The sequence below is a fragment of the Helianthus annuus genome, chromosome 3, assembly GCF_002127325.2.
Source record: "Helianthus annuus cultivar XRQ/B chromosome 3, HanXRQr2.0-SUNRISE, whole genome shotgun sequence".
NCBI lineage: Eukaryota > Viridiplantae > Streptophyta > Magnoliopsida > Asterales > Asteraceae > Helianthus > Helianthus annuus.
The window spans coordinates 135,280,231-135,295,825 of record NC_035435.2 but is presented as its reverse complement, the minus strand read 5'-3'; the positions used below and the strand labels follow the sequence as shown (position 1 = coordinate 135,295,825).

General features: G+C 40.6%; 1 long non-coding RNA gene across 1 annotated transcript; it reads left to right on the top strand.

Moving 5' to 3' along the window:
• The first annotated feature begins 6,227 nt into the window (after nt 1–6,227).
• Nucleotides 6,228–14,172, top strand: LOC110927996. The gene is made up of 4 exons (XR_004889892.1): nt 6,228–6,348; nt 6,829–6,894; nt 13,415–13,480; nt 14,113–14,172. It is a non-coding gene; the product is annotated as an uncharacterized LOC110927996 (long non-coding RNA).
• The last annotated feature ends 1,423 nt before the right edge of the window (nt 14,173–15,595 follow it).

The window sequence follows — 15,595 nt, the reverse complement described above, 5'->3', positions numbered from 1 at the left end:
ACGGGGAACATCAACCTTTTCCTTTTGTTTATGAAGATATGGACAATTTCGAATTATATGTCCAATTGTTCCACACTCAAAACATGATCTTCGTTCAACAAACCCCGAAGTATCATGTGATTGTCTAGCCGATGATGATGAACTTTGTGATCCCGAGGTACTAGGTTTTGAACTACTTGGTTCATTTCTTTTCTGTACAGTTGTTTTCTTAACAAAATCTAAGTTAGATTTGTTTTCAAACGTTTCGATTTTGTCCGTTCCCGTCGATTTCACAAAGTTTACATTTTTGTTCTTCTTTTGATTCGGCTTCTTTTGTACTTGAGCCGGTGATTTTCCTTTTGACTTGGTGTGATTTTGCTGTTTCTGCACTGTTGGTAATTTCTTGTTGCCATATTGTTTTCGAATTTCGTCCTTTGGAATAGGAGGACACTGTGTAACTGTAACACGTGGTCCAGTCTTTCCTAAAAACTTACTTGTCGAATTTTCAAAGACTTTGCTTATTAAAGATTGATTAACATTCTTAATAGGAAAATCTTTGTCAGAGTAGATTTTATCATCACCAACAAGAGTGTACAGCAAGTTCACACTCTCCGACTCTTTTGCAGACGAGGACTCAATTGCAACAGTCTTAGCGGTTTTTGCAGGAGGATCACATAGAATGTGATTCTCAAGAGGTATGTCCTCTTCTTTGACTTCCGCATCAGACTTTGCTGGTATAGTATCATCGGATTCATCATCAGAAGAATCAGCATCCTCAATAATAACTGGAGGGTCCTGATTCAGTTCAACAGAAGACACACATGCATCTGCTGACACGTCTGAATCTGATGATACATCTTTCTTATATCCGAGCCCTGTTGCAAACTCCTTCACATCTAGAGGAACAGATGGTTCAAAGAACACTCTATCCTCCTCGTCAGGCATTGCATCATAATTGTGTCTCACTGGTGGTGGACATTTCTTGTATCCTATGCATGTGACATCCCGTTTCTCTTTCTGTACGTCAATGATGTGATCCAACACATAGCTAGAGCTCAAATAACTGTCTAGCTTAAGTTGGATCGCCTCACTTTCGGTTTTCACACAAGCCATCTCTTTTTGCATAGTCTCAAGGCGAGATATATATAAATTTATGTCAGTTTGTTTTCTAGAAACCATTTTTGTCAGTTCGGTTTTATCTTTCTTTAATTTTTCGATTACCGACTTAAATTCCTTTTCATGGTTTTCGTAAAACATGTTGGCTTCAGTGCACTTGCAAAGATCCACAGTCAACTTCTGGTTGTGGATGAATGTCACATCATACTTTTCTTGCAAAGCATCGTGTTTGCTTTGCAAGTCACACCACTTATCCTTCAAAGAAACATGTTTGTCTTGCAAGTCAAACAAACTAGCTTGTAAAGCCTCATGTTTGCCTTGCAACTCAGACATGTTTGCTTCCAACTCAGCACATTTAACACTTAAACTATCACAATTATCACAATTAATAGCAGTGGGTTCATCGACACATACCTGACTTGATGAACTGTCGACATTAGCCATAAAGGCTGAATGGAGAGAAGACGAAGAATAAGCTGCTTGATCCACCAAGATAGATCTTCTTTGAGTTTCTGCTGCAGCTTCCTCCAAAAGTTCATCAATATCTGCATCGACTGATGCATTTGATGTCTCACCCACATGATCATCGCCTGAACTTGAGGATTCTTCATCTGAGCTCCTGCTGTAACCCGAAGAGTCTTCATCCTCAGAAGATTCACCACCATTGGCGGAAGATTCTCCACCATTGGTGTGAACTAAATCCTTAACCACATCAGCAAAACATGCTGTTCCATCTGAAGCATCACCACTCAACTGGATTGACCAGTCACAACCTTCATCCACTTGAACCACAAGTGCCCGGTTGGCATTTGATGTTCCAGCTTGACTCTGGTTGTTGACAGGTATCAATGTACGTTCATTGTTCCTGTTCTGGTTCTGCTGGTTGCCTTGGTTTCTGAAGGGGTTCTGGTTCCCGTGCTGTGCTGGCTTTGTACATTCCCTTTTAAAGTGACCCCGTTCACCACAGTTGAAGCACTTTACTGCCTGTTTATCGAACCCATACTTGGTGTCTTTCTTACTCTCCAAGCTGGTTCTGCCAGTACTCTCCATGAAATCCTTTGCCCTTCTTACAACACTAGCAAAGGCCCACTTGATATCCATCAAGTCCATCTCTTCCTTGTCGATCTGCCGACAGTCTTCTTGTGTCAGATTAATATTGCCAATCTGACCTTCCACTAACCCACAGTACGCACTCACTACAGTGTTAAGCAGCTCCATGTGTTCCCTTGCTACTTCTACACTGACCTTAGAGAGGCTTGAAGTGTCGAGCTGTACTGTATTTGGTTTTGATTGCTGACCAGCAGATGATGTTCCTCCATAACACGCTTGTTGTTGAGCAGGAGGAGGAGGAGGTGGTTGTATTGGATTTCCATACATGTCTGTCGTGGGAGCTGGCTTAACAGGAACTTGTACTGGATTGCCATACATATCCGTGCTTGTGACAAACGCCGTTTGTAGTGGAGCATGTGGACCGGTTCTTGCAGACGAAGAATTGGAAGTTCCATAATACATTTCTGGATTTTGTGGCACTGGAACTCTTTTTGCCTTTAATGTTTCCTCCTGATCCTTGTTTTCTAAAAGTTGCACGAAGTCGTTGATGTTTGTAGTTCTCAAAACTCCGTTATACTTCAAGATTTCCAAGAAGCTATTCCATTGGGGAGGCAAAGCATCAGCAAACTTCTTCACCACCTCTGCTGTAGTTGTCGCTACTCCAAAATTGTTCAACTCTGTAAGCAAGTGATAAAACCGGCTTGTCATGTCTCCCAAAGACTCCTTATCCATGCACGTGAAACCGTCAAATTCTTTCTTGAGAAGATCATGACGCAATTGGCGTGTTGCTTCATTCCCTACTCCTCTAGTTTTCAACCCGTCCCACAACTTCTTCGTTGTCTTGAAACTGACAAACTGGTGGTAGATATCTTTGCTTAACGCCTGAGTGAGAATGGCGTATGCTTTCTTTTCCAGATCATACGTTTTCTTTTGATCTTCAGGAAGATCGGCAAACGTAGCAGTATCTGAAGCAGCAACCTCTATAGCTTGATCGAAATCTGTAGTGAAACGTATCCACAGTTCGGTATTTTGACCAAGAACGTATGTACGAAATCTATCAACCCAGCCCGGATATTCGTTTAAGTGCATCAACTTTGGAGGTCGATTCAAACTTCCGGTTTCGCTTTCGCTCAATAAAATACTTTGAATGCTCGGAGTTTGATTTGATACTAATGCCCATTGACCTGACGATATGGCATTTGCTTGCGAAGATGTCGACACTGGAGACTCGGCCCATGAAGGAGATAGACTTGTATTTGTGTACTTTCCACTATCTGGAGCCGGTGTACCCCACCATGAGGGAGTGGAACCTGTACTTGTGTATTTTCCACTATCTGGAGCCGGAGTTCCCCACCAACTCGGATTCATGTTGGATAAGAAAAATGAAGTCTATATGAATATCTCGAAAGGTAACAGCCAGCCGAAGGATCCAATCCTGCTCTAAAGACAAGACAAACACAAACTGTTAAAACTAAACAGACCACGATCGAAGGATCAAGACTTGTTCGAAGGATCAACAGTGTTCGAAAGATCACTGTTGAATTTCGAACAATGATTTCGAAAGATTCACAATTGAAAGATCCTTATCTTTCGAACAATGATTTCGAAAGATTCACAATTGAAAGATCCTTATCTTTCGAACAATGATTTCGAAAGATTCACAATTTAAAGATCCTTATCTTTCGAATATATGTCCTTCGAATAGATTCCCTGGCTCGAAAGATAAATCACAGACTTCGAAGGATGTTCGAAGGATCAATATCTGTCGAACCTCCTCTGATCGAAAGATGATCTTTCGACTTCGAAGGATATCCTTCGATCTACTGACACAGCTGACACGAAAAGTGACAGGTTGGTGAAAAGGTGATGGGTTGGTAGAGATCTTTCGGCAGAAAGGTATGGTCAGACCATACTTTTTCACCAAACCCGATTTGACCAATAAAATATGCTAAAAATGGAAAGATCTTATCCAGAAACCGGTCACCGGAGTAAGCCGGAATTTGGCCGGAAATCACCAAGTTTCTTAAAAACAAATTTTTAAGTTACCCAACCCGTCCTTTAACACACCCGGTTGGTTTAGAACACGTTTTTACGTCAAGAAATGCGAGAAAAACACTAAAAACGGGTGCTAAACCATGTATCCAAACACTCCAAAGTCTTGTAAAAACTCGGTTTTAACAAGGAAAAGAGCCAAAGCTCTGATACCACTTGTAGGTCCCTCGGAGGATGAGGTCAAACCTTAACCTTGTTATGTGAAACACACTAGCAAGTGCGGAATCCAAGCTAGAGTGCAAACCGAGATGAAACAAGCACAAACACAAGACACACAATATTCACCGATTAACACCACTTGTATTAATGCGTATGAAAGGTTCGGTTACAAGCTCAATGTCTACAAATCTGTTTTGTAAACTCTCTAAGTGTGTGGATGTTCACAGAAGTGTCTCTCCAAGTGCTTTTCTTGTCTAAAAAGAAATGAACACACTACATGGGTATATATACCCGTCACAGATTGTCTGTCCGAAGGATCCGATAGATTGATCGAAGGATCATCTATCGATGTTAAACCTGTCGAAGGATCTACACATACCTCGAAGGATGATCTATCGAGGTCCATCAACATCCATCGAAGGTTCATCTTTCGAGCTCATCGAAGGATCTAAACTATCCTTCGATGAGTCATCCTTCGACACAGACATGTGATTATCATGCACTAACTGTTTGTCCAAGTCAAACCAGGAGGATGGTTGACTTGGTCAAACTTACAAGACTAACGAAGGACATCGTTTTATATCGACAAGATACAGACAAAGTACAGACACAAGTGCACCAACAAACTCCCCCTTGGCTGTAGCTTTGTCTCGATCTTCGTGTCTTCAAGTCTTTGACGTCCTTTCAAGTCTTCAATGTCGGAGGATCTTCAAAGTCTTCACGTCTTGAAAGCAGAAAGTGTATCAACAAACTACCCGTATCATGTAGGAAGTGTGTTGACAAACTCCCCCTTAACATAAGCTCCCCTTTGAGTTATGCTCGTGAATGACTTGATCTTTACAGCTTGAGATCCTTGTGGTGTTGATGATGGTCAGCGGCAACTCGATCATCTTCATCTTTTGAGTGCCTTCACGTCGTGTCTTCATTCCAAAGCTTGTCATCGACCATGTTCTCCTTGCCTTTAGGATCTGCACATGCAAGAAATCTAAACGCGTAATGAGAACAACTGCTTGGAATATAGTTAGCATAAACAAATGACACACGTATGACCATGTTGCAATCAAACACCGTCCGACAGTTTGAAAGTTTAATAAATTTGTCAATTTTAGTTTCCAACTTTCAAAACTTGCAAATTTCGACCGTTTATGAAGATTTAGTCAATTCGGTTTTCGATCAGGTTTCAGGTAACGAAGACTCGAGATCCAACATCGTACGATCGAAAATAAAATAGAAATAAAATCTTTTTGGCTTTTATAAAGTTTATATTAAAACTCACTTAAAATCTTTTTGGTAGCACGTTCCATGTATCACATCTCCGGAAATGTCTAGCTGACGAAACCGCGTATATCCACTATGACGACATCGAGGTAGATAATAGTCTCAACTACACGTTGAGACCAATTGCTATTCTAGACCGTAAGGTGAAAAGCTTAAGGAACAAGATGGTCTATCAAGTAAAGGTCAAATGGGAACACCGAAATGGATCAGACACCACTTGGGAGTCTGAAGAGGAAATGAAACGACTATACCCTACACTTTTCGGTACGTATAAGAAACTTCTGTCATATACATAAACAGGTTTCGGGGACGAAACCCTCTTTAAGGGGGGTGGACTTGTAACACCCCGAAAATATTAATGTTGCATTTTAAACTAAATACTAGTAGTAAGTTAAGATAAAAGACTAGGAGAGATAACCTAGTTAGTAGAAATCTTAACATAATATGACAAAATATAATTAAAAACCCTTGTTCTATAACCCATGTATAATTGAGGGACTAAACTTGCCAATTCTGGAACTTAAATTATTATTAGTGAAAATAACACATCAAACACACACCTAAGTGTGTGTTTGATCGATCAGAACGCAGGCAACAAAGGGGATTTCCCCTCAAACCCTAAAGTTCACAAAATCCATCAATTGAAGGTGCAAATCGAGTCCGAATTGAAATCTGAATATAGATTTGTGATCACCTTGACTAAGGGATCGTAAGGTATGCAAAATTTCATGATTCGGTTCTACCTTAGATTTTAGATAAAATCATGAGGTTCAAATCTGATCATGCATGATGTTTGTTTTAATTGAAATAGTGTATAAGGATGAACCCTAGCAGATTTCTTGTTGAAATTTGGTTTAATTCTTGTAAAGTTCATGATCACCATTAGAGGTGATATGTGGGTTTTTGTAGAAAAGTATGAAGCATTAGGATTTTGATGTGTCCTAGAGTAATTCAAGCTTTATGAACAAGATTCAGAAATTATTGATGTAAAAATTTAGCGAAATTGCTTAAATTGATGTTTGCCATGGCTAAATCATGAATGTTAAATTTAGTTACAATTGTAAGAAATTATGCACACAAGATGCTTGATAAAATGCCTAAAAGACATTGATCGACACAAATGTGGTGTTGGTAAAGTAACAAGCTTAATCATGAGCCGAATGGTTCTAATGATAATTGGCTTGTATGTTTTAGGCAACACGAGTGAGGCGTCGGGAAGTCAAGCCGGTGCGGACGCTCGCCAAAAGGGAAAGCTCTAAGGTACGTAGTTAACGCTACTATAATATTGATAAATTAGTTTTCTTATTAATGGGTTGCTAGTTTGAACAAATTAGAATCGTGTTGGTTTGGTTGTCTAAAATGAGGGACTTCATAATGGCAACCCCAAACGAGTTAAAAATGATGGGTACAAACCGGGTAACGGAAGTACCTCATCCGTAGACCATAAACCCGTGTGTGGGATAATGGGAAGGATATTAGTATCACGCAAACCGGTAATGGGAGCGTGTGTGTTGAAACAAGGGATCCAAAATGGGTCGTGCTTGTTGCAAAGGAATACCCCGTGCTGCGCTTTGATGGCCGAAAAGTGCAGGAATTGGTACAAACGGGTCAAAACAGCAATTAGGAAGAATATGCAGAAGCCACCGTAAATTACGGTACCACCGTAATTTACGGTGGAGGGTAAGTCATTACGGCAATTCTCTACTGACTTACGGTGAAACCACAAACGCCCAGCGCTCACCGTAAATTACGGTGACCACCGTAATTTACGGTGGAGCCCTGCCAAAATTGTTTGGTTTTGCAAAACTGTGTATATCGAATTCGTTTTAAGCACACACTTATTTATGTGAAATTTGAAGGATCCTAACATTATTGTTTTGTTAAAATTTCAGCTTTCAAGTAAGTCAATCAAGCGGATGGTGATCAACACAAGACTTATGAACCGAACACACTTAAGAAGATGATCTTCACTTTTGTCTTAGAAGTTCATTTGTGATAATTTTGTAACGAAAGAATTACCTATGTGTTCTTTAAGTTTAGTGGTAGTTTTCAAACACTCATGTACTAAATGTTTTAAATGACTATGATCTTTCTTATCTAGTCGGTTTAAATATTGGGCATTTTAATTAGAGTGTTACAAGTTGGTATTCAGAGCTAAGGTTAAAGAGAATTGTGTTCGGTTCAAGGCTTGATCAACATCCGGTAAGAATTTACTTAAAGCAAATTAAATTTAAAAAGATTAAAAAGGGTAACGATTTATTGTGTATGGGAGGAGTATAGTGATATACTCGAACCCGGGAAGTACACTTAGTATAGATGATAAGGCAAAGTTATATACTTGGCCGGATAATAAGTACGAAGTCTCATGTAAGAGCATGAGAGCGATTGAACAAGATTATTTATCGGATCATTTTAACATTTCAGTAAGAAGATGTCGGGAGGTGCTAGTAACAATGTTCTATCCCTCACTACCGACGAGTTGAAAGAGAAGATTGCCGAGGAAGTTGGTAGGGCCATCGAAGTTAGTCTACCAAGATTTGTGGAAAGAATGCAAAACACCTTACTTTCGACTATGGAGGAAAGAATTGGTGAATTAAGAGAAGATCTTACCAGTGATAGAGGCAAGACTAAGGAAAAGAAAGGTTGTTCCTACAACAAATTTATGGCGTGTAAGCCCCCGATTTTCAATGGAGAGGTAGATCCAATTGCTTGTCAAAGGTGGATAAGCGATATTGAGGGTGTTTTTGAACGAACGCATTGTGATGAAAGTGACTTCGTGGCATATGGAACTGGCCAACTTAGAGGCCAAGCCAAGGATTGGTGGGACAACCTCAGAAACGAAAGGGGTGCTGAAACAATAAGGGCGATGACTTGGGAAGCTTTCAAAGTACCATTACTCAAACATCATAGCCCCAAGGCAATGATAAATAAGATAAAGGAAGAATTCATGCAATTGAGGCAAAAGGGTAAAACCGTTGATAAGATTACGGGGATGTTCATGGATAAGCTCAAGTTTTGTGATGACTTGGTCAAAACTGAAGAACAGAAAATTTATTATTATCACACCATGCTTAGGGCTGAATATAGGGAGTTCATGACTCCCTCACATTATGAAAGCCTCACCGATATAATCAATGCGGCGCGGGAACGCGAGATTGAACTAAAAAGGCAAGTTGAAAGAGGTGAAAGGAGGGCCTTGGATGAAAACCCGAGTCCCACAAAGAAGCCGAAGGTAGCTGAATCTTCGAAGAAAGGAAGTGCAAAAGGAGGATCTCCGAGTTGCAAAACATGTGGACGCACTCATAAAGGTGAATGCTACTTCAAGAACAAACCTTGCGTGGCATGTGGCAAGATAGGGCATGGGGTCGCAAATTGCCCAGACAAAGTAACGGTGTGCTACAAATGTTACCACCGGGTCATAAAAAGTCAGAATGTCCGGAATTGGTGGGAAAGAAAGAGAGTGCCGACTCTAGGGATGAGACCCCAAAAGCTAAGGCAAGGTCGTTCCAAATCACTGCTGCTGAAGCAAAAATGGAACCTGACGTGGTTACAGGTATATTTACTATAAATTCGATCCTTGCACGTGTTTTATTTGATACAGGTGCGAATAAGTCTTTTGTTTCACATAGATTTATTCAAAACCCCATGTTCACATTAACAAAATTACCTATGCCAATGGAAGTAGAAGTAGGTAATAACAAAAGTTTTCTTGTTTGTGATGTATGTCGGGAATGCAAATTGAATATCGATGGCGAGGAATACTGCATTGATTTAATACCCATGTCCATGGGTGAATTTCAAGTGGTCGTTGGAATGGATTGGCTATCCCGCTACCATGCTAAGGTGATATGCTTACGTAAGGAGATACACCTAACGTCTCCGAGCGGAAGGCGTGTCATCATCTATGGGGAGAAGGCTTGTAATCCCATGATATGCTCGATGATAGAAGCCCGCAAGTTTATACTACACGGGTGTAAGGCATATCTAACCTATATACGTGATGTCGAAAAAGAAACGCCAAGAATTGAAGACGTACATGTGGTGCGTGAATTTAAAGATGTCTTTCCCGAAGATCTTCCGGGAATGCCACCAGAGCGCGAAATAGAGTTCGGGATTGAACTGACCCCGGGTGCTAAACCGGTTGCTAAGGCACCGTATAGATTGGCACCTTCAGAACTGCAAGAGTTAATGTCTCAGTTGCAAGATTTACTAGAGAAGGGATTCATCCGGCCTAGCGTGTCTCCTTGGGGAGCTCCCGTGCTATTTGTAAAGAAGAAGGACGGGAGCATGCGGATGTGTATTGATTACCGGGAGTTAAACAAACTCACGGTAAAGAATCGATACCCACTTCCGAGAATTGACGACTTATTCGATCAATTACAAGGCGCTAGCTGGTTTTCAAAAATCGATTTGAGATCGGGTTACCACCAATTGAGGGTAAAGGAAAATGATGTACCAAAAACGGCATTCCGGACACGATACGGACATTTCGAATTTCTCGTGATGTCTTTCGGATTAACGAATGCGCCCGCGGCTTTCATGGACCTCATGAACCGGGTTTGCAAACCGATGCTCGATAGATCGGTGATTGTTTTTATAGACGAAATCCTCGTTTATTCAAGAAACGAGGCGGAGCACGCTAACCATTTACGAGAAGTATTGGAGGTATTAAGGCGGGAAAGATTATATGCTAAATTCTCAAAATGCGCCTTCTGGTTACGAGAGGTGCAATTCCTAGGGCACGTCATCAGTGCCGAGGGAATATTGGTGGATCCGTCGAAGGTGGAAGCGGTGTCAAAATGGAGCCCTCCAAAGAATCCATCCGAAATTAGAAGTTTCTTGGGGTTGGCAGGTTACTATCGGAGATTCATTCAGGATTTCTCCAAAATCGCAACGCCATTGACCAAATTGAACCGCAAGAGTGAGAAGTTCGTCTGGGGAAGCGATCAAGAAAAGGCATTTCAGACATTGAAGGAAAAATTAACCTGTGCACCGGTGTTGACCTTACCGGATGGTACGGAGGATATGGTAGTGTATTCGGATGCATCGCACCTAGGCCTTGGGTGCGTACTAATGCAAAGGGGAAGGGTGATCGCCTATGCCTCTAGACAACTTAAGCCGCATGAAACAAAGTACCCAACTCATGATCTTGAGTTGGCAGCCGTGGTCTTTGCCTTGAAAATCTGGAGGCATTACTTGTATGGTGTGAAAAGTACTGTTTTCACTGACCATAAGAGTTTGAAGTACTTTTTCGACCAAAAGGAGCTAAACATGAGGCAGAGACGCTGGTTAGAAGTGGTGAAAGTCTATGATTGCGAGATCCATTACCACCCCGGAAAGGCTAATGTGGTGGCGGATGCCCTTAGCCGAAAGGACGAATGCGCTCCAATACGAGTACGATCTATGCAGTTGGTAGTAACTTCAGGTTTGCTCGAGCGTATCCGAGAAGCCCAAACCGAAGCGTTAAAGAAAGAAAATTGGAAGAAAGAACATATAAAAGGGATGGTAAAAGACCTTACGGAAGGAAGTAATGGGATGAAATGCCGGAATGATCGGATTTGGGTCCCAAACACATGTGGTGTTAAGAGTCTTCTGCTTGACGAGGCTCATAAGTCTCGCTATTCGATCCATCACGGGGCAACTAAGATGTATAGGGACTTGAAGCAAAACTATTGGTGGCCGGGGATGAAAAGGGATGTGGCTAAATACGTGGAGAAGTGTTTGACTTGTTTACAAGTCAAAGCGGAGCATCAAAAACCCTATGGCAAGTTGCAACCATTAGATATTCCGGTTTGGAAGTGGGAACAAATTACAATGGACCTGCTAACCAAGCTGCCCAGAACTAGTCGTGGTTTCGATGCCATTTGGGTAGTTGTGGATAGACTAACCAAAAGTGCCCATTTCATCCCTATCCGAGAAACTTATACGTCAGAGAAGATGTCAGAAGTGTACACTAATGAGATAATAGCACGCCACGGAGTGCCGGTATCCATCGTGTCCGACAGGGATACCCGGTTCACTTCAAATTTTTGGTGCGATTTCCAAAAACAAATGGGAACTAAATTGTTTATTAGCACCGCGTACCATCCTCAAACAGATGGTCAAAGTGAAAGAACAATACAAACATTGGGGGATATGTTACGGGCGTGCATAATTGACTTCGGGGGTAGTTGGGATATTCACCTACCGTTGGTTGAATTCTCATATAATAACAGTTACCACGCAAGCATCAGTATGGCTCCGTATGAAATGCTATACGGAAGGAAGTGTCGAACTCCGGTATGTTGGGGTGAGGTTGGCCCGCGTGAACTTGAACATAAAGATATAATCGGACTCACGAATCAAAAGATCGACATAGTCCGAGCTCACCTAAGGGCGGCTCAAAATCGACAGAAGGCGTATGCGGACAAACGGAGAAAACCGATTGAGTTCCAAGTTGGTGATAAGGTTATGTTGAAGGTATCACCGTGGAAAGGAATAATCCGGTTTAGAAAAAGGGGAAAGTTAAGCCCAAGGTTTATCGGGCCCTTCAGAATCATCGAGCGAGTCGGTAGGGTGGCTTACCGTCTCGAATTGCCCCCAGAGTTGAGTGGGATACATAGCACGTTCCATGTATCACATCTCCGAAAATGTCTAGCTGACGAAACCGCGTATATCCACTATGACGACATCGAGGTAGATAATAGTCTCAACTACACGGTGAGACCAATTGCTATTCTAGACCGTAAGGTGAAAAGCTTAAGGAACAAGATGGTCTATCAAGTAAAGGTCAAATGGGAACACCGAAAAGGATCAGACACCACTTGGGAGTCTGAAGAGGAAATGAAACGACTATACCCTACACTTTTCGGTACGTATAAGAAACTTCTGTCATATACATAAACAGGTTTCGGGGACGAAACCCTCTTTAAGGGGGGTGGACTTGTAACACCCCGAAAATATTAATGTTGCATTTTAAACTAAATACTAGTAGTAAGTTAAGATAAAAGACTAGGAGAGATAACCTAGTTAGTAGAAATCTTAACATAATATGACAAAATATAATTAAAAACCCTTGTTCTATAACCCATGTATAATTGAGGGACTAAACTTGCCAATTCTGGAACTTAAATTATTATTAGTGAAAATAACACATCAAACACACACCTAAGTGTGTGTTTGATCGATCAGAACGCAGGCAACAAAGGGGATTTCCCCTCAAACCCTAAAGTTCACAAAATCCATCAATTGAAGGTGCAAATCGAGTCCGAATTGAAATCTGAATATAGATTTGTGATCACCTTGACTAAGGGATCGTAAGGTATGCAAAATTTCATGATTCGGTTCTACCTTAGATTTTAGATAAAATCATGAGGTTCAAATCTGATCATGCATGATGTTTGTTTTAATTGAAATAGTGTATAAGGATGAACCCTAGCAGATTTCTTGTTGAAATTTGGTTTAATTCTTGTAAAGTTCATGATCACCATTAGAGGTGATATGTGGGTTTTTGTAGAAAAGTATGAAGCATTAGGATTTTGATGTGTCCTAGAGTAATTCAAGCTTTATGAACAAGATTCAGAAATTATTGATGTAAAAATTTAGCGAAATTGCTTAAATTGATGTTTGCCATGGCTAAATCATGAATGTTAAATTTAGTTACAATTGTAAGAAATTATGCACACAAGATGCTTGATAAAATGCCTAAAAGAAATTGATTGACACAAATGTGGTGTTGGCAAAGTAACAAGCTTAATCATGAGCCGAATGGTTCTAATGATAATTGGCTTGTATGTTTTAGGCAACACGAGTGAGGCGTCGGGAAGTCAAGCCGGTGCGGACGCTCGCCAAAAGGGAAAGCTCTAAGGTACGTAGTTAACGCTACTATAATATTGATAAATTAGTTTTCTTATTAATGGGTTGCTAGTTTGAACAAATTAGAATCGTGTTGGTTTGGTTGTCTAAAATGAGGGACTTCATAATGGCAACCCCAAACGAGTTAAAAATGATGGGTACAAACCGGGTAACGGAAGTACCTCATCCGTAGACCATAAACCCGTGTGTGGGATAATGGGAAGGATATTAGTATCACGCAAACCGGTAATGGGAGCGTGTGTGTTGAAACAAGGGATCCAAAATGGGTCGTGCTTGTTGCAAAGGAATACCCCGTGCTGCGCTTTGATGGCCGAAAAGTGCAGGAATTGGTACAAACGGGTCAAAACAGCAATTAGGAAGAATATGCAGAAGCCACCGTAAATTACGGTACCACCGTAATTTACGGTGGAGGGTAAGTCATTACGACAATTCTCTACTGACTTACGGTGAAACCACAAACGCCCAGCGCTCACCGTAAATTACGGTGACCACCGTAATTTACGGTGGAGCCCTGCCAAAATTGTTTGGTTTTGCAAAACTGTGTATATCGAATTCGTTTTAAGCACACACTTATTTATGTGAAATTTAAAGGATCCTAACATTATTGTTTTGTTAAAATTTCAGCTTTCAAGTAAGTCAATCAAGCGGATGGTGATCAACACAAGACTTATGAACCGAACACACTTCAGAAGATGATCTTCACTTTTGTCTTAGAAGTTCATTTGTGATAATTTTGTAACGAAAGAATTACCTATGTGTTCTTTAAGTTTAGTGGTAGTTTTCAAACACTCATGTACTAAATGTTTTAAATGACTATGATCTTTCTTATCTAGTCGGTTTAAATATTGGGCATTTTAATTAGAGTGTTACATTTCAGATCAAAATTCTAACAAAATCATACTCAAATTAGTGAAAAAAAACCATGAAAAACGTGACTAAGTTCTTCGCAGCGTAGCTTCGTACAAAGCCAGATATCGTAGCTTTGTACGAACCCACGAATACAGTTCAAAAATTGTGTTTTTGTAAAATCTAACTTCGTACGAACCCAACTTCGTACGAACACACATTTGTTTGAACAAGTTACTTTCCAGCTTCGTACAAAGGCATCATTCAGCTTCGTACGAACGCACTGTCTTGTTTGATTTTCAGATTTGATCAAGTGTTTGCTTGTTTGCAGGTTGTTCAAAGATCAGAAACATGGCTAAAGAGTTTTACAACACATTCTACAATGCGTTCACAACTGAAGAAACTCCAGTAACACCAAAGACTGCTACAACTATGATTTCTAAAAGTTTGAACCATGATAATGTTTACGCAAATCATCAAAAGCCACCGAAACTGATGAATATCAAAGATTATCACTGGTGGAGTACAAGATTTGTAAACTGGGTACATGCCTATGCTTATGAAAGTTGGATCATGTTAACAATGGGATACGTAAAACCAATAAATGATAAACATGAATTACTTACACTTAAACAATTTTCAGCTGATGATAAAAAGGAAGATTCTAGTGAACTAAGAATGATTACTTTGATTCAACAATCTGTTAGAGAGGATATTCTTTCTCTGCATCAGCATGGTGAAACATCAAAGTCAATGTGGGAAGCTTTAAAGCTGAAAGCTGAAGGCGGTAAAGATATCAAGAAAAACAAAATCTCTTTATTGAAAAAGGAGTTTGATCTATTCGGCTGCATGAAGGATGAGACTATACGACAAATGATTGAAAGATTCTGTCATCTGAAGATTGAGCCGGAGAGATTTGGAATCTACAAAGATAGAGAAGAGATTGTTGATAAATTGATTAAAGCATTACCAATAGGGGTGTTCAAAAAACTCGTGGCTCGCAGCTCGCTCGAAACTCGCTCGAAAAAAGCTCGAAGAAAGCTCGGCTCGAAATTGGCTCGGTTGTTAACGAGCCAGCTCGACTCGGCTTGGTTTGTAAACGAGCCGAGCTCGAGCTTGGTCTGGCTCGGCTCGTGAGCTCGTGAGTTGGCTCGATAAGCTTTACATTCTTCATTTTTTGTCCCACATCGCTTAGAAAACAAAAACTAAGGGAGTATTCCCCCTATAAAAGAAGGTAAAGACAATGTACAAAGTGAATTAA